The sequence below is a fragment of the Zonotrichia leucophrys genome, chromosome 4, assembly GCF_028769735.1.
Source record: "Zonotrichia leucophrys gambelii isolate GWCS_2022_RI chromosome 4, RI_Zleu_2.0, whole genome shotgun sequence".
Taxonomy (NCBI): domain Eukaryota; kingdom Metazoa; phylum Chordata; class Aves; order Passeriformes; family Passerellidae; genus Zonotrichia; species Zonotrichia leucophrys.
Genome location: NC_088173.1, coordinates 23,395,595 through 23,415,451, shown reverse-complemented (window position 1 = coordinate 23,415,451; position 19,857 = coordinate 23,395,595). Strand labels below are relative to the sequence as shown.

At 37.8% G+C, this 19,857-nt stretch overlaps 1 long non-coding RNA gene across 1 annotated transcript in view; it reads left to right on the top strand.

Annotated features, from left to right (window-relative positions):
* The first annotated feature begins 9,346 nt into the window (after positions 1-9,346).
* The window catches only part of LOC135446660 (uncharacterized), a 44,926-nt gene continuing 34,415 nt past the window's right edge, over positions 9,347-19,857 (top strand). Inside the window, exons 1-3 of the long non-coding RNA XR_010439861.1 lie at positions 9,347-9,418; positions 16,773-16,884; positions 17,168-17,235. This is a non-coding gene — a long non-coding RNA (uncharacterized LOC135446660). The remainder of the gene's footprint in view (positions 9,419-16,772; positions 16,885-17,167; positions 17,236-19,857) is intronic.

Genomic DNA, 19,857 nt, shown 5'->3' with positions numbered 1-19,857 from the left:
TTCTCAAACCTGACTTTATCTCAGCTGAATATCCTAAACACCAGGAAGTCTCTAGCTCCTTTTAAAAGGTTTTGCTTCAATCTTGTCAGTAAGGGATGAATTATGAATGAAGAAGGCTGGCAGTGGAGCTAATATTCAAAATCAAACAATGAGACAAAAAATAAAAATGAAGAAAGGAGCAACACCTGTTCTGAGTGAGAATGAAGTAAGAAGTCTTGTCAGTTTTAGGGATCTGAGAATTGGCTTTTCTCTGAGAAATCTGATTTGCTCTGCCTTCATTTCCAGTCCCACTTGCCAGTGTCTACAAATTCACATTAAATATTCTCAGCTTAGGAAATTTCTCATAACCAGGCCATTGAAATCTTTTTTGCTTGTTGGCTTTTTGCTTGTTTTCAGTCTTTTCAGAAAGTGGGTTAAGTGGTCAGCTTTTCAGGAAGAATTTCAGGCAATATTTGCTGCAGCTTGGCCTAAGGGTGTAAGTACAGATAAACATTTTTTCACTCTAATGGTTCTGATTTCTTCCATCAAACTTTTTAACCATGGGATGTGGACAAAGGTTTTTAATAGACTTCTACTTATATGTAGAAGTAATGCTGTTTTACAGAGTCTAGTTTGCAGATTTCTGTAAATGCCCCCGTTAGTTTTTTGTATATCCTTCATGAATTCCTCTTTAGTGACTTTGTTGGTAGAGGAATCCAGCAGAAGATTAAGAGGGTTTTCAAAATTCACCTGAAAGGAGAAACCAAATTTAAGGGAAAAAGCACCATTTAGAAATCAAGGTATTTCTATCCTACATAGATGTTTGTTCTCCTTTTTGGAGGATCTGCTTGCTGACTTTTTTCATGGGTGATTATAATTCAAAAATGCTGTTGAATCATCCCAACTTTATATTCTTTCTGTTTCATTATTCCTTCTGTTTCATATGCAATACCTTCCTCTTTTGTTTTACTGTGGAACTTAAAGGAATGGATTTTACAGTCACGTTGGTGTGAATCAGTTGTGACTTACTGCTGTGATTATAATACTATTGAAGTTACAATTTGTCCCTGTAGTGCTTTTTATCCATACAACTCCGATGCTCTTAGTAGGAAGGTCAGCAATGTAAAACCAATGTCAAATTTCCACCCAGGCATGAGATCTGTGTCCATGACTCACCTCTGCACAGAAATAGAGGGTCTGTTTTACATCAGTGGTTGAGTTTTTTATTGTGTAAAGTTTTGCTGGAAGGTTAACTTGTTTTGTTGCTTAAAACTTCGGTCTAAAGGGCTTTCATGCAAGAGGAGTGACAGTCCTGCCTTCCCTGCTGTTGCTTGTGTGAAATGTACCTTGCCACTGTTTCCATGCATGCTGCTAAAGAGGATGAGCTTTTCTGAAGTCTTGCAGCTCTGACATGTTAGGAGGGTATTAGAACCCAGCTGCCCATTGAAAATGGGAGGATTATGCAGGAAAATAGATTTAGAGAAAGATGTGTAGGACTATGCCCTTGTTTCCCTCTTCTGTTGCCAAGGGAAGCACACAGCCTCCCATGGTTGTCATCTTCAGTCTGCATCTATGGCTGGTATAAGAGTGCCATGTCATTATCCTGGTATTTTAATCACAGAATGGATGAGATTGGAACACTGGCAGTCATCTAGTCCAGCCTCACTGCTCAGGCAGGGTCCCCTAGACCATGTTTACTGAGGATTGTGTCCAGATGACTTTGAATATCTCCATGGAAGGAGACTCCACGACCTCTATTGGCAATCTGTACCAGTGCTCATCACCTGCACAGTGAAGTTTTTCTTCATGTGCGGGTGGAACCTCCTGTACATCAGGTTCTGCCCACTCTCTTGTCCTATTATTTGGCATTACTGAGATGAGCCTGGCTCTGTCCTTCTGTACTGAGAGATATTGATGAGTTCCCCTCTCAGTTGTCTCTTCTCAAGGCTGAACAGGCCCTTTTCTCATAAGAGGGGTGATCCAGACCCTTCATCATTTTTGTAGTGGAAGACAACAAAAATGATGAAGGATCTGGATCACCCCTCCAGCTCCAGGAGCTCCATGTCTATCTTGTCTTGAGCAGCCCAGAGCTGGACACAACAATCCAGATCTTGCCTCACCAGGGCTGAGCAGAGGAGCAGGATCAGCTCCTTTTCCTGCTGGAATGTTCTTCCTAATGCACCCAGGGACATCATCAGCCTTTCTGGCCACAAGAGCCCTGCATGTTCATGGACAAGTTGTCCACCAAGACCCCAGATCCTTCTCTGCTGAGTTGCTTTCCAGCAGGTCACCTCCAGCCTGTCCTGGATCATGGGATTGTTCCATCTCAAATGCAGGACCCCACAGTTGCCTTTGTTATATTTTGGACGGTTCCTCTTGTTCAATTGCGAGAAATAATTCTTCTTTTTAGAAAGAAACAAGTGCAGTAGGAGTGTGTTATATATACATACTTTGATAAAAGTTTGGAGGCAGAGAAAAGGTAAAAATGCTTTTGTCATGCAGAAAGGAAGGATATTCCAGGATTCATAAAGGTGTTCTTTTACTTAGGTTAATGTAATCATATTGTAAATTGGAATTTGAACATGTTTTGAAGTTGGGGGATCATAGGATAATTTATTATGTGTATGTAAAGCAAAAGTCAGGAAAATTCTGGGCTTGTAGTTGTTTATACTTCATGTAAATTTTGGACTTCAACTGTTATTTTAACATAATTTCAAATAAATGTTGACTTTTCCTGTGAGCTGATGCTTTTTTATGACTGTAAACAAAAGTTTAGTTTCACCATTCTGTGGTCCTAGTGGGAGTTTTAGATGGTGTAAACAAGGAGGAACTTTGTGTGAGTGTGTAGTTATAGTGATATGAAATTAATGTTATGGTGGGCACAACTGAGCTTTGTATATTTGTCTTGTTACAAACTTTGAACTTGTGTCTACAGCTTGTCAGGGGGAAGGGAGAAATCCTATTATGGCTTCTAGTTTTCTTCTTACAAACCACTACAGTCAGCCTCCTGTGTAAGGCCATACATGGCAGTGCACTTAGTTTCCCAGATGGTTAGATTACATTGTTTTGAAAAAATTAGATGATGTCAGGAACTGTTGCACAAAAAAAAAAGGTTTAATTACTCAAATATTTATTGTGTTTGGGTTGATTTAAAACATAATGACAGCGTGCTTCACCCTTTCTCTGTTAGCAAAAGTTAATTGTGGTTTTAAACAGGTAGTGCCAGGTTTTGGGTACTAAGTTCTGACTTATTTTGGTTCATGAGGATACTGAGCTGCTCTTCTAATTTACCCAGGAAGTAGAAACTTTATGTGTAATAAAAGGCAGATTCTTAATGATGGGGTTAGCATTCTGTTCTGCACCCTGCAGCTTCTTGCATGTAGCTGAGCACAAAGGAGAACTGGAGCGGCGATTTCTTTTGAAAATCCTCATCATGGCAAGTGTTACATGTTACCTTCTGAAAGCAACACTTTGTTGTATCTCAGCTTTTCCTTGGAGTATTGAGAGCTCATTCAAGCTGAAGCCCTTCATACTAGGGATGATTGGAGACATCATTCTTTCAAAAGGAAGCAGGAAATATGTTCTGCTTTTACAAAAGCCCTTGAAAGTATAATTTTTCTCATTTTTTTTTTAATATGTTTTAATAACCAGGCTAGCCACGTACGGAACATCTACAGCATGTTTGTTGTGACAGCTCAGTATCCAAAGGCTATGAGTACACAACATAGTAGAATTTGAGGGAAAGTAATAGATATTTGGTATTACATGAAAAGGATTTAATATCTATTTTAACACCTACATTTAAGTTTCACTTAAAATTAACAACATTACAGTAATATTTTTGTAAGCAACAGTTTTCAAATAGATTGAGGTAATTCTTGAGGGAATGTTTTGTCTTAAGAATGGTATATGTGTATAGGAGATGCTCATGCTAAAGGTGTGGAAGCTTTTTAAGCTTTAAGCCTGTCAGCCCCACTGAGATGCCTGGATTGAGTTACCAGCACGTCACTGGATTTTAATGCTGATGGAGAAACACTGTGTCAAACTATGTTTTTTTTGTCTTTGTGTGGTCATTTCTGGGGAATGTAAACATAATGTTCATGGCCAGATGTGGATGTGTGGCTGAGATTGGTACATGCTCTAAGAGAAACAATTATCTCTGCTAGTTGTTCAGGGTGTGTTGCCAGTTTTAATTTTTTTTTTTTTTTTTTTTTTTTTTTTTTTTTTTGAGTCTGAGAGGGTTATTTTTCTTTTGGACTTAACATAATTGAATTTAACATAATTAACCATCTCTTTGGGATGGTTAAAAAAATTGTAACATCTCTACCAGGCTTCCTATGGTCAACATCAGACGTGCTGCTTCTTTTGGTTGACCATGAATATACAATAAGGTTAATATTTTCTGTGCTTGAAATAATTTTTCCCATTAAATTAGTCATGCTTAAGTATTTTGAAATGATGGAGAACTTGATGAAATTAAATAATGTATAATTTGAGCTGAGAAGAACTGCATCTGTTTGGACTATGTTTCTTAACCCAATGTATTTCATTTCAATGTTGAGAGGATATTTTTAGTTAACACCACCATTCATTTCCAGCCAAAATGAATGCAAAGAGAGTATAAAGACCTACAAAATTAGATTTCACATTTGTAGACTGCAGCAGAAAATGAGCACTAATGAGTGCTTAGAACATTTTTATTATATACCTTTGTGGTCCAGTTTTGGGAAGAATATTCATTACCTGAGATGTCATCCATTTACAGCACAGGCTGTCTGGCCCTAGCAGTTAAATAACTGGGATGTTATTTGCCTTAACAATTCATTGTAATTCAGAGCCAAGGACATGTGTGCAATTAAAATGGACACTAAATGCTGTGGCAAGAGGTGCTTACCTAAGCCCAGCTTCCAGAGCTTTCAGGAACTCATTTTCCCCAGCAGGCCTGTCATATTACAGTCTGCCCTTGCTAATTACATGGGCAGGCTGCCTTGAATTGCTTTTCTTTATAAAGAGTATATTTCTTTGGAGTGTGCAACCACCCTGCACTAGCTGCACCCTCTGAACTCATCTTTGCAGCGATAATGTGCTTATCAGGGATCAAGTGCTGGGAATGCACTTTTCCTTAAGATTGGTCTTATAGCTGTGGGAGGACTCTACTCAGAGTTCCTTTGTTTTGAATCTGAATAGACTTGGGTTAATTCTGCTGTTTTGTTTGAATTTTATTAAAGGGAATTTAATATTTCTCATTCTTCTGTTCTGTTGAGTGCTATTCTGCCCAGTCGAAGGTATCCTCTGGGCTGTGCAGCAGGTGGGGAGCAGCACAGGCAGCCAGCTGGGCAGAGAGGCAGGACAGGAAAGCAGCACCAGGGGAATGCCCAGAGAGTGATGATTTCCAGCTAGGCCTGGCCTGACTGTGTTTTCAGTTCATTTCAGGAAACGAAGTAAACCCACTGGGTGGAGTGACTTTACGCTTTCATAGCATTAGAAAATACATTCTTGTTGGAGTCAAATATATTGGAGAGAGAGCGAATTGTGCCTTCACAGTGAGAATGTGACCCCTTCAAGATTCCCAGTTATATCCTGCAGCAGCCAGGGCTGACTGCAGGCTTGGCAGCCACCCATGTTCCTGGTGAGCAGCTGGTGCAGCCATCCCATGCTCAAGGTACCAGGTGACATGCAGACAAAAATGGAGATATTCATTGTCTTATTTGGATGTTGGGACAAATGGCTGGTACTATCTCATTTTCCTTTTGATAAAGGTGTTGACCATTTTAAGGACCACAAAGTTAAGGCTTGAGTCAATGACATCTCATTTGAAAGCCAAGTATGCCATGCACTGTCTTTTCCATGTTAAGCAGAAGAATATTGCATCAGACTGTTTTGATTTTGTTTTGATCACCCCTTTAGTTTAATCCTCTTGGAAAGTGAAGATTGTTTTCAAACCTTTTGCAAATCAAAATAAAAAACCAGTAGCTGCTCTGTCTGCTATTAATCCAAGCATAGTTCTCTCCTGAAGTATAGATATAATGCCTAACTAGAATTGCAGGAAGTCCTGCACCATGAAAACTTGCTAGGTCATTGGTGAGTTTCACACCTCTCTGGCATGCCTTCCTTAAATTTATAGAAAAGCTCTCATGTGGATTTTAGCCTCTGACTGTTATTTTTTTTTTCTGGACTTAAATTGCAGTTATTGAGTTACCACCTCTGGGGACTAGGAAAAGAGTGTTATAACATGATAAAAATCTAAGTAATTTTGTCCATTGCTGGCCAAATGAAATATCCCTACAAATGCACTTGGTTCATTGAAATATCAAACTCCAGATTGGAGCTGTGGTTGGTAATTGTAGAGAAGATAAACTGGTTTAAGTACAAGTTTAGTTCTTAAATACTGATTAGTCATCAGAGATTACTCCAATTTTGACTTCAACTTAGTCCTTCCTTGCTTCTCTTTGATTCTTGTAACCACTCTGAAGGCTGAAAATGTCAGGGCAGCAGCTGTGTCACTAACCAAAATGCAGCACGAAATTGGGTGCTCAGTGAGTTTTACTGAGCAGTCTTATGTTCTGTGAGTAGGAAAAACAGTTTTGAAAATAAGTAGTCCCACTGCTTTGGGAAAGAATAATTGAAAAGGATGATTAATTTATGAATTCTTTTCACTTTCATTTAAAATAAATTACTCTGGAGGCCATTAAGAATTTCTTCCCATGTAATAAGTTAAAGTGATGGATTGTGGTGGTCTAAAAATGGCTTAGATTTATTTTGGGCAAGTGCAGTCTATCAAATTAAAAGTTATTAATACATTTTCTAACAGTCTTTCAATAAACAAAGAAGCCTCAGTGGTACTGATAATATAAATGCTGTCTGTAAGTGATTTATCTTCACCTCATTCTTTGAGGTCTTTGTCCATGACTTAAGTTCAACTTTTATGTGGTATTATTTCAGGACAAACAATTGATGCTTTTGAGTCAATGAGTTGTGGACAAAAGACATTCATTTGCTGTACAGTTTTAACCTGAATAAAAGATATTTAAAGAACTATATATAGCATTTAGGTTAGCATTATAATATAGCATATATAGCATATATAGCATTTAGCCACCTTCAAAAATATTCTAAGCAGTTTTACTTTTCTGCACTGGAGGTACTAAGCAATAGTCAGGAATTTAAAGCACCAGTTTCCTTGTGTTAAAGAGTTATTTTTTTTTCCAATTTGTCCTTTAATGGTGCAAAGCCTGTGGAGAAGCTCTATCACCAATTTCTAGTCCTGAAGCCTCTTGCATCTTTTCTAAACACAAAATCCAACTAATGGTTTACTATGGAGTTAGTTTACTATTAATTAACTATAAACCCAGAAGGATCAAAAGTAGGGTTCTACAAAAGGACTTGAACAATATATTTCATCAACTCTCAGCTCATTAATCTGTGGCTAAAGAAAAACCGAGGCACCCCAGCTGATAGCATGGTGTTTGGGGCATTGTGGAGGCATTCAGGTGCGTTCCTGCTGTGAGCAAGGAGAGGACTCTTCCAGGAAAGTCAGAGACAGAGGAGAGGGCATGGTGGAGATGCTGCCATTCCTACTTGAGCCTGATCCATGCCAGCTTATACTGGCTCCATGATATTCCATTCCCAGTATAAAATGTAAATGAATTACAGAGAACTTGATGATTATGATGATAATAATAATGTAGTAATAGAAGAAATATGTACATGTATGTAATTTACAGAGTGCAGTCTTAAAAATGGTATTTTTTATTATAGAATATAAACCTACTTTATATGCATAACTATATTGTCTAAAGTTATAAGCTTGAATTGCAGTAAGTTTGAGGTGCATATTATTTATAAAAGAGGCATTTAAGAGTTGAAATTCAGCAATTGAAATGTTTTTAAACAGTATTTTACAATTATCTTCACAGTTATTTAAAAAAGAAAGTATTTTAGTTAAATATTAATAGGAGTGTATTTCAACAGGTTTTCTCCCAAAAGATTATGGGCCCTGGTGGTAAAGACCTACATTTTCCAGGCTGCATTTACCAAAATGGAGAGAGTCATACTCAATCTTTACTGAGCACCCATTATTTTAATAGAAGAACCACTGCTTGATGTAAAAGTATTTAAAAGGGAGCATGGATTTTTGTTGCATCCTGTTTTTATCTGTCAAGCCCTGTAGTCTGTGGGAAAAAGAATGAATGCTTAAAAATATCTCAGTGCAGCTTAGATGAGCAATATGCTACATGTGAGCACATTTTTTAAAAGTCTGTAGCTGGAATATAATATCCCAAGAAAGTTGGGCATAGAGGTGATCAGAACTTTTAAGATCTGGCTGTCTGGAAACCATCTCTAAGTGTATTTCACGGCAAGAGTCAAGTGGGCTTTTTGTACAGAGCAGTAATCAGACACAAACTGCATCAATATAAGATACTGAGTAACCTGTACCACAGTGACATGTATCTACTCTTAGAGTTTCAGGGGTTAGTTTAAGCCTCAGTCCTGTACCATATTACCATTTGAAACTTTGTCCGGTCTGATGTGAGCCTGTGCATTCACTCAGGCAGTAGCAGATGAGAATGGTATTCTGGAATACTGTATGTGGGATAGAGGTGCTGGTTGAAATAGATCTCTGTGCAACTGCTGTGACAGAGACTCAACTGCATTCACACACGACTTAATATCAGGGGATAGTGATATTATACATAGTATCTAAGTCTTATTTCCCACTACTTTTTCTTCAATCGTAATTTGATGCACTCTGTAAGAATGTAGCCATTTAAAGGGTGGTTAAAATGGGTAGCTGTGAAAACATCAACAAAAAGGTTTTGTTATTCTTGTGCTGTTATATGATAGCTTTCCTGAATAAACAACTGCCTAACCAGAAAGCTAAAGCAGTCAGGGCTTCTGTGCCTTATTTGCAGTCTAAACCAACCCTCTTTCCTTGTCCTATCCCTACATATCCTTGTAAAAAGTCTCTCTCTAGCTTTCTTGTAGACTACTTTTGCATACTGAAAATGTCTTTGTTTTAAAAGCTTTGCTTGGTCAATCAGAAAAAAAAAGAGGCAACAAATAATCCCCAAACACACCAAACCCCCAAATTTTGGTTTTTATTTTATTCTGATCCTGTGCAGTTATCTGTTCTCCCCTCAATGCTTCAAAAATTGATTTTATCCACTTTCTGTGACCAGCAAGTAAGCTTTTGTTACAGTGTTTCTTCTGTTGTGTCATGCTTCATACCTGAACTTCAGATTTAACTAAAATTAACTTGTTCTTTTCTATCCTATGTCTACATTATACCTGTTTCAAGGAGAAAAATCTTAAAAGTGGCAACTGAAATTTTCCTCCCTGTGAAATAGGTGTAGATTTCAAAGAGATTGCTGCATCTGCAAAGAGGTACAGACTGAGAATGTCCAGAAGGTGCCATTTCCAGCTGTACTTCCTTGTGCTGGTAAGCATGATTACTCAGAGATTCATCTAACTTTGTGGCTTCTTAATATGCTGTGTCCCAAGAGCTATCAGCTGTGCCTTCTGCTTTTGTTATTCCCTGTGTCCCCTGCTGATGCCCAGAGTTCTGTGTGGCTCAGGACTCTGAAGACTTTCCTGGCTTCACAGGCTGTGGTATTACATCTCACATGCAGCTCTGTTATCCCTTTCTGTATTGCTCTGTTTCACTCAGTCTGGTTCTGATGAGGCTGTGAATGGAGTTTCTGAGTCTGCCTCTGCCTGACAGGTGTAAGGGCAACTGTCTCAGGCTGGCAGTACTGCAGTGCCTGCAAAAAAAGAGAATAGTTTTACATCATTGTTACAGTGCTGCAGTTCTCAAAATGAATTCCTTTTATTAAGTCAACATCATGGTATTGAGTGCCTTAACAGCTGCCATAACCTCATTAACTTCTCTTGCTGTTGCTATAGAAATACATATTTACAGTGTTCTGAAATAGCTAAGCAAGATGACAAAAGGTGAAAATAACAAGAAAACCATGGAGGTTACTAGTATTTTACTACTTTGAAATCTGTAGAATCCTCTTAGCTAAAGCTGATATTGAAATAGGAACAGCTGATATTAGGTAGATGTTACATAATTTATAAAATAGTGTGTCTGATCATGAAAGTTATAGGCGAGGAAATGACTTGAAGCTGTGAAAGGGTAAATTTAGATTGGCTATTAGAAAAAAGTTCTTCACTGAGGGAGTGGTCAAGCACTAGAACAGGATCGTCCAGGTAGTGATCATGGCCCCAAGCCTCTTGGTGTTAAATAGATGTTTGCTCTTAGATATAAGGTTTAACTTCCAGGTTGTCCTGTGTGGATCCTCTGTGGATGATCCTTGTGGGCCCCATCCAAATCGGGATATTCTACAGTTCTGCCTGTGCCCACTGTTGAGTTTTTTCCTGGAGCTCTTGTCTTCTCAAATTCTGTATTATCACAAGTCTGTAATACATTTCAAAGTGTTCAATGCAAGGGTTTTCTGCTGCCTTATTTGTGTCTCTGTGACATATCACAGTTAATGCACAGCTTTTTTTGACTCATGCACTTGTCTATAAGATGGCAAGAAAGAAAGTAATATTTTTTTCCCTTTTAAATGCATTTGTAGAAGCGGAGGTAAGAAGTAGGAGTCAGCACTGTACAGCCATTCTTATTTTTTTAGGTAGCTGATGTGTCCATACTTAATTGTTGCAATTATTCCTCAGTGCTGCCTTAGGAATATTTTACTAAATCTTCATGGAAGCTCAACTATGGTCTCAAAAAGTTGTATTTTAGCAGTAAATATCAGTTTCAGGTGTAATGGCTGCAATGAATCAAGACCTTGCCAAAATCTCTTTTGGATGTTTGACAGATTTTACTCTTTGCTAAAAAGCAGAAAATGTGTCTTGCTAAAATGGTAGCATTTTACTCCCATTGTTTACAGATCCATAGGAACACAGGCTGTAAATGAGTAAAGAATTAGGCATTCAATTTTGATACTGGGCTGGTAAGATCATTCTGCTTCTGGTAAGCTACACCAGGAAATCACAATATCAAATGCTTTGCAGCTTATATTTATTTTTCCAAAGCAAAATTTTCAGTGCATGATGTTATATATCATTCTAACTTCTGCTTACAGATACATTGATCTTTATATTGAGGGAAACAGTGTAAAGAAAATGAGGCTGAGATTTGGTATCTACTCATAATGAAGTACTACTTCCAGCCCCTCCTCCACAGGATTAATTACATAATTTAGTGGTCAGACACCCAGTGGCATGACAGAGATTGTTTTTCTGAGCCAAATGAAAGCTAATAAATACTACTTTCTGTGCATCACATATCAAAGGACCAGAACAAGGAAGAGGAAGTAAATGATAGTATGTTCACAAACAAAAGGCCCAAATGCTTATTTTGTGGCTGTTAGGGGATGCTATGAGGACACTCAGGTTGGTGTAACCTTAGAGCATTTGAGAGATGACTCATAGCAGCCTTTTCCTAGCTCCATATGAATGTGAGCTGAGTCCAGGATTTATGAGGTGATACACAGTAACTTTGCTTTCTGCCAGCACTGTCTTGGCCTTGGCTGCAAAGCCAAGGTTTTTTTGGCTTATGAAAAGGTTTTGTTTGCCTTTAGTGCTTACGTGCTATGCTAGAGTAGAGCAATAAACAGAGCTTGTCCTGTTTGCTGTGAAGAGTTATGACACTGTGAAGTGCTCAAAGATGAGATACTGTAGTCCAGATGCTCTTAAAAACATAAGCAATGAAGATGAGTTTACTATCTACAGGAATCAAGCTATAACAGTCCAGTCTGGAAATGTGGAACTACAGAAAATCATTTAGGTGCCCCTGTGGACAAGCTGAACATGTGAAGGTGATGTATCCTCTCAATAAAGAAGACCAACTGCATACTAGACTAAAAGTAAGGGCATGGAGAGCAGGTGGAGGGAAGTGATTATTTCCCTCTGTTTGGTGCTTGTGAGACTACATCTGAAACAGTGTGTTCAGCTCTGGGCTCCCCAGTACAAGCAATACATAGATATACTGGAGTGAGTCCAGAGAAAGGCCACTGGGATGCTAGGACAAATCATATACAAGGAGAGCCTGAGAGAGCTGAGATTGTTCAGCCTGAAGAATAAAAAGAGACTGTTGCTGTCCTAAACTGTCTGGTGGGTAGTTACAGGGAAGAGGAAGACAAACTCTTCTCGTAGGTGCATGGTGACAGAACAAGAGTCATCAAAGAGAAGTTGCAATGAGGTAAACCCAATTCAATAGTAGAAAAATATTTACCTTGAGGGTGGTCAGACATTAAATACGAGACTGATTGTGTAATTTCCACCTTCAAAGATATCCAGAACTCGAGAAGAGAACCTCAGCTAGGCAAATCTGATCTCATGAGAGCTTTTAAATCTGTTCTTATTCTGATTCTTATTTTGGAGTCTGCCAGAAATGGTAGAAAATTTTACTCATAGATATTATTCAGCGAAAGGCTTGCCTTGAGTTTCAAAGGGGATCTTTCAAAGCAACCTGAGGTACTGATTGTGAAAGCTCATTCCTGTCTCAGTTGCATGTAGCCTTTATTTATCAGAGTGCACTAGAGTGAAAAAGTGTTCAGTCCCTGTCGTTTGAGCCAACAGCTCTGTCTCTCTCCAGACAGGTAAGAAAGAGAAAATGACTTTCCACCAATGGATGTATTAGAGAGGTCTGCGTACATCTCAATGTATACTTCAAACTTCAGCTTTCACCAGAAACTAAGTAGGTTCACTTGTCCTTGTGTTGAAGCTGACATTTTATGCTAGAGTATCACAGAGCAATGGGACTTTATTGCTATGTTTAGCCCTGAAATTTCTGATAGTCTCTTCCATTAAGCAAGGTGAGAACATTTGTTAGTGCTTTGTTGGGGTTTTTTGGGGGGAGCATTTTTTAGGTAATAAGGTATTAGGAGCACTTGAAAAAATTGTAGAGTTCTTGAAATCTTTTTCCATTATGTGGATTAAAATATACGGTTTGAATTGGAATATGTGGGTTATTTGTCCTTTTCAGGCAAGGACAGAAGAAAATCACACTTTCTGTGAGTTTATACACCAAGAGGTGCATAGTACACATAGGCTGGTGATGAAAATTGTCATGTGAATTGATACTGTGCTTGAGCCCGTCTGAAGCTTCTCCTCCTGATGAGTGCTGCTTCTCAAAGAAAAGGAGAGCTTTTATGCTGGTGCCACTTTTCATGAAGACCCCAGTCTCAATGAAAAAGTACCCAGTTCCTATCTTAAAGTAATGGATTTCTTGCATACAAAGTAAATGCGATACTTTTTAATGCTCACCTGTATAATAATCCATGTGATTTTGACAATGACAGGATTATTTAAATTATTGTTTAAGGCTATAGAGATTAAATCATCTGAATTTTTTATTCTTTTACATCAGGAAAAATCAGGGCATGGACTTTTTTACCTAGTTATTTGCTTACATAATTTTCTGATGAGAGTCAAAAGTAGTGGTATTAGTGATAGAGATGAGAGTCATGTCCTCATCATTTGTGCATGGGAGATCCAATAAAGATGAGGAAAACTAAATGTGAAAAGGGACAGAATTCATTAACTTATCTTAGCAGAACAGTTAAACTTGTTTTAGTGAACAGGTTATCACTCTATGATCTGAAGTAATGAACAATTTGTCTTGTAACCAAGATGATACTTTATTCTGTTTGCCCTTGTGTGTTTTGTTTTGACAGAAAAAGAGAAGTTTATTTATTAAAGGGGAAATTTTTGATTTGACCTGTTTGGAGAACTGTAGAATTGTTATATATGTAAGTGTGTGTTGTTCTAGTGACTCCACCCTCCTGTTGTATTTGTTTGTTTCCTTGCATGGTTTCACTAAGAGCCTGTTTTGTACTTGAGTGCTGCCTCTGTGCCCAGTTAAGTGTCTGTGTAGCTAACAGATAACCCCTGCTTTAACAAGGGATGGCAAAAAAAATTACATATATCTTGCTTTTGTTTTAGTATTTTCTACAGTGTTTGTCAAACACATGTAGGAAACTTTAGATCACAGCTTCACAGTCTTAGGCCCAGTTTTATAACTCATCACTTACCTAAATTCATTTTTTTCTCAGTTGTTTGTTAATAATTCAGTTAAATTCTAAAGGTTTCATAAAGGATTATATGCCTCAGAGGTACTCATACTATTTTCACTAGATAATTTTCATCAGCTATCTTAATCAGTTGTTGGGCACGATGACTTCACAGTGCTGCCTTAAAGTAGCTGAGAGTAGGTGTTATCAACGTTTCACAGTTTTTAGAGATATTTATCTGTTTTTTGCAGATTCTAAATTGGATCTTCATCCCTGCCCTTTAAACAGCAATGAGTATGTTAGATTAAAAGGAATAATGTCACAATCTGTCTTCTTTTTTCAGAATTCCCAAAAGTGAGTAGGAGCATAGGGAGTGTAATGTGAGGACAGTGTTTCTGAGTGTGCCCAGGTGCCATGGGTTAACTGGCCAGCAGCTGAGCACCCACCCAGCCACTCACCCCACAGTGGCCCAGAGGAGAAAACCAGAAGAGCCAAGGCTGGCAACCCCTGGGCTGAGATGAAGCAGCAAAGCTGCTGCATGTGCAAGCAGAATAGCAAATAAGAATTATATTCTCTATTTGTTGTTGGCAGGCTAAAGTCCATCCAATTCCTGAAAAGGAAGCACACATGGTGGTTGGTTGGGAAAATGAAAGCCAAGACCAAAACCCACATCTTCCTCCTCCTTTCCCTGAGCTTTTATTGCAGAGCATAATGGCATATTGTAGGAAATGTCCCTTTGGTCAGTTTGGGTCCACTGTCCCAACTGTGTCCCTTTCCAGCCTCATGTCACATCTCTGGCCTACTTGCTGAGGTGGGCAGAGTAGTGGAAAGAAATCCATGGTGCTGTGAAAGTCACAACACTGGTGTGTTTATAACATTGGTTTAATCACAAGTCCAAAATACACCATGGTATGGGCTGTACTCAGGATTAACTCCATCCAAGCCAGACCCAGCACACCAGGGAAGGCAGCATTTGTTCAGAAGAATAGGTTACTTGCCCTTTTCCTGTAGAAAAGTTATTAGTGAAAAAAATAGCAGGGTATATAGCTTATAAATATAAAATCTGCTAAAACTCTGCTTCTTTTTTTGCTTAGTATATGTTAGACTAAAAGAAGGAAACTGTACAAACTAATATGTACTTATTAAAAAAATAATAAATTGATGGATTCTCTTGAGATCTGTGTTTGTGCCACCATTAAGGAAGTTACAGCATTTTCAGCCTTGCTGTTTTTCACTTTTTACATCAAAGTCAATTTTAGTGGTCAATGTTTAATTAGTGTGTTTTATAGACATACATTTCACATTCTGAATTGCCTTCAGGTAGTTTCTTTTGTGATTATATCTTACACTGGTTTGTACAGAATTTATCAAAATAACAAATGAAGATTAAAAAGAACAAAAAGAAACACTTGATTTATAAATGTTTTCCTTAAACTAACTCACTGAGGAATTTCTGGCTTTCTGTTAGCACTAGCACCAAAGGAGGAGAAGGGAGAAAATAATAGATCAAATGCTGTGCTTGTGCATAAAGTTTTATTCTTATTTGAGCATCCACTTTATGGTAGAATGAATTAGCTTGGCTTGCAGGAGCAGGAAAGGTCAGGGATGTATATAGCTTTGACTTAAATGCTTTCTGAGCTAACTGCACTGAAGGCCTGGCAGGGGGTTGCCATGCATCACTTCTGTTGATGTGCAGTCGCTTCCCATGCTTGTGGATATTTTGTGCTCTCAAAAATGAGGCCAAGTCAGATGTTTTTAGAAAGACCTGGAAAAAAAGTTTTCACCCTGGTAATGTAAAGGCCATAACGAAGAGAATAGACTCTTAGAGTGTTCTTAGTCCCTCTCAGTTCCCAAACCCACACTTTCCCATGTCACTAAACCATTGTGTCATTTCAGCTCTGAGTTTTGCCTGATTTTGTAGAATCAGGTGTAGAAATCAAGTAGAGGCTACATCTGGTGCAATACTGTTGACTTCAGTATTCATTTCTTGCGTGGTTTTTCTTATTTGCTGAGTTTATGTGTGCTGCAGTTTTCTGTCTCTGTGAAAAGGAAGTAATTTAAGACAATCCTGCCTCTCCAAGACTGTGAAATGGAAACCTAAAACAACTAAAATGTCTTATTTTGTAATAACAGTCCTTGTTGGGTTCCAACAAAACTAGTGCAGTGTTTGTCCAGCATCAATGTGCTAACTTTGTAATAGTAGTGCAATTGATTATCTGAGATGATGATGAAAACTAATACTAAATCTATGCAAATTGTGGAACATAAAGGACACATTTCAGGTGGCCATGCATAACTGAGCCTTTGGTATTTGGACAAAGAGTTGATTTGCATACTTGAATATATTTTGCACCTTATTTGATCACTAACTAATCAGTGCATACAGATGGCAATCAGATTTCTGATCTGAATACACAAATAGTACCTTGTGAATTCAATCAAGGGCTGTGAAGCTGCAGATGGGGAGCCCTACTCAGTTGGAGTGAAAAGTTATTAATATATCTCCTATGATTATGAAAGTGGAGGAAACAGGGTTTTTCATTAGTACTTTGAAAGGACTTGCTAATTTATTCATATGTGCAAGATAGTTGAGAAAGTAAAAATTGGCTGTGGATTGACTCCAGCTCCACTTCCCAATTTTTATTTTTAAACTTTATCTGCAAGAGTTCTATAAGTGTTATCACTTACTGAGGAACAAGTGAATGGTTATGAGTACTTCCAGAGTACTTTCAAATATATTTCCCATTTCTTTCTTTCACTTTGCTTAAGGAAAAGAAGAATTTCTGTGGATGCTACGTGAAGGTGCCCACATGGGCTTGCATATTCCAGACAAGATCACTGAGATTATAACACTGGAAATGATTCTTGCTTCCTATATGATGTAAGTTTTGCTAGCAGTTTAAGAATCTGTATGGATGAGTGAAATCTGAAGATTTCACTTGATGGTTGCCTGTTTTTTTCCTAATTTTTAATTCTGTGTTGATAGTTGGATGGGTAAATTGCAATGAAAGATGTCCCTGCCCACAGCAAAGAAGTTAGATGGTCTTTAAAATCTTTCCAACTCAAGAAATTTTGTAATCTATTAGAACATCAAGCAACTCTTATATGATCTTCAGATTTATATATTGTCTTGTAAAACATTGTATTTTTGCTTTGTATTTCAGCAGCTTCTGGAAGATACATTACCCAGCTTTACTTATCAGTCATGCAAGTAGCATTGTTTAAAAAGTTGGTAAGTGGGGAGCTTAAATACTTTGTGACTTGTAGAGCTACTTTTTTCCCAATCTTATTGTTCAGTGGTCCATAGCCTCTTCAGCCTTGGAAGTTATTTTTTTCCATGAATGTTTTCAGCTATAAAACTTAAGCTATTGACCTATCAACAGGCTTCTCCCTGAAAATAATTCAATTTCAGAGCCCTGTTCTTTCAAGGAGCTTGACTTCTAACTGGCTTGACCTTCCATTGACTCCCCAGCCTGCTTTTCACTGGACTGAAATTTCTGTAATGGTAACATCATTAAGAGTGCAATTTCCTTTCCCTCTGAAATATTACCTACATTGGCAAAAGCCTTTGTACAAGTATTTTCTTCTGTGCAAAAAGCTGCTGTTCAAGAGAAAACACTGGTGTTGCTTCTTGCAATAGGGTGTTGATTAGATATGATGCAGTGATAAAATACCATGGTCCTTGCATTAAGTGACTCTATTGGCCTGTCTCTTGAAAGGTTTCAATCCAGGTGTTGTAATCCTGGCCATCATTTTATTATTTGTGTATTTTACTGAAAGATGCAATTGATATGCAAGCTGTGTTTTTGTTATCTTTTATGTTGCAAACCAAGATGCTGCTGATTTTTAACTGGAACTATTGTGTAGCTGTTTCATTACTAGTTTACTCAGCAGCAGCTTACAACAATGTTATTTTAAATGTAAAAATTATAAGATAAATGAGTTTTATGTTTTGTTATTTAATTTACATTCCTATTAGATGGAGTAATCAAGTAGACTAAGGCAGCTTCTTAAAATAATGAGATTTTATTTTATCAGAGTAGACATTTGTTTTAAATGAATCATTAATCTTGTAGTTAAGGCACTGATTAAGAATATTCTCTGATTTGCATTCCTTTGTCTAAATTTGATTTAGGACAGAGGCTATTATAAAAGAGGTTGACAAACCTATTTATTATAAAAAATAATTTTTCTGGTATCTTGTATATCCTTAGCTATTCATCATCTGTGCTCTGTTTTACTTATTGGACCTAACCTTTCAAGATCTGAGACAAATTGGTTTAATATTTTCATTTTCAATAACTCAAGAACTATGGGACGAGTCAAATTAATTTGAAGTACTCACTCTGCATCTTCAGAGGTGTCAGTGAGTGCTCAGAACTCTGCCTTCTGGGGCTCTCCACAGGCCTTTCCTGCCCCTGTTAGCTTTGCTGTGGTGCCCACATCTCCCCAGCCTAGGGAAGGGCAGACACACTCTGCAGTGCCTGCAGGGCTGGGTTTTGGGTGGGAGGAGGCAATTGCTGTGTGTGAATTGCTGCTGCCTGGCAGCACAGCCCAGCAGTGCAAGGACCTGCTTTTCCACAGCTGGGGAGCAGAAGGCTTGTCGTTCCAAGGTGTGAAACCTAAAAGATGTGGAATCACTGTAAAGAATGAACTTTAGAAATAGAAATAGTTCTAGAAAACTGTCTGTTAGATGATATCTGAGTCTTTTTTTAATATATATTAGCACATATTTTTATGCTCTTCTGTTTGAATCCTTTTTGTCATTCAAGTTTAAGCATGTAGGGAGTTATTAAAGAAGTGCAGTGAGTCCCAGTTGCACCAAAACAAGTTTGATGTGAGTGTCCTGTTATGGGCTGTGACTGGTCACTGTTTCTACTCTGTCTACCTCTCATCTCTTTAATTGCAGGTAGGGTACTCTTTGCATATTCAAGATCAAGGCTTCTGTTTTTACACAAGAGTGTATGACTTTCCATGTTTGTCCTTTTTCTTTCTCACTTATTTCCTTACACTGTATTTTACTCTTTGCTTGAAGAAAATAAAAAATATAACACTAATCTATTCTCTTAATTAAGAGGACAGGAACCCACCAGAAGTTTGCAATTTATCTCCCTTCCCCTCTCTCCACTTAGACAGACACATTTCAGAACTGAAGCCTCTGTTTTCATAAGTTTTAGAAAAAAATTGACTTCTCTTGCCCAAAATTAAAAGCTCTAAATATAAAAAATTATTCCCTTATGAAAACTCACAAAGATGCTGCAGGGAAAGTAAGAAGGTTTTAATGTGACTCTAAACATGTCTAATTTCTCCATTGCTGAGCAGCCCAGTAGTGTGAAATATTTATTTTATCTCTTAAGTAGTTATCAGCTAGAATGGAAAACAAAAATCTTTGTGGTAGCATTTCAGATGCTAATTGTATTTCAGAAGTGTATCTCTTAAACAGAATTCTTGTTTAAGAGTCCTAAGTGTAACATTTTGAAATCTAAATGTAAACTAGCAGTTAATACCTGTAAATCATGATTTTTTTTTTTAGTTTGTTATTACTCTGTTCCTTTTGTGACTTTGAAACTTTGCCTCAGGGTCAGATTAAAGAAGAGTTGTACATAGCCAGTCATAGGTTCCTGGAATTCCGTGTTTACAGGCAGAGTTACAAACATCACTTTGTAAAAGATTCTGATAAAAAGAATGTACCACTCTAATGCTCCAGACCAAAGGAGGATATGGAAATGATGTTTGTCTGAAAGAGAAAAAATCTCCATCTCCTTTGTGCAAAGATGTGAACAGTAGCGCAAAATAAATCAAGAACTTTCAGGTGGTGGTGCTCCATCTTCACTCCTTCAGGAACACAGAGACC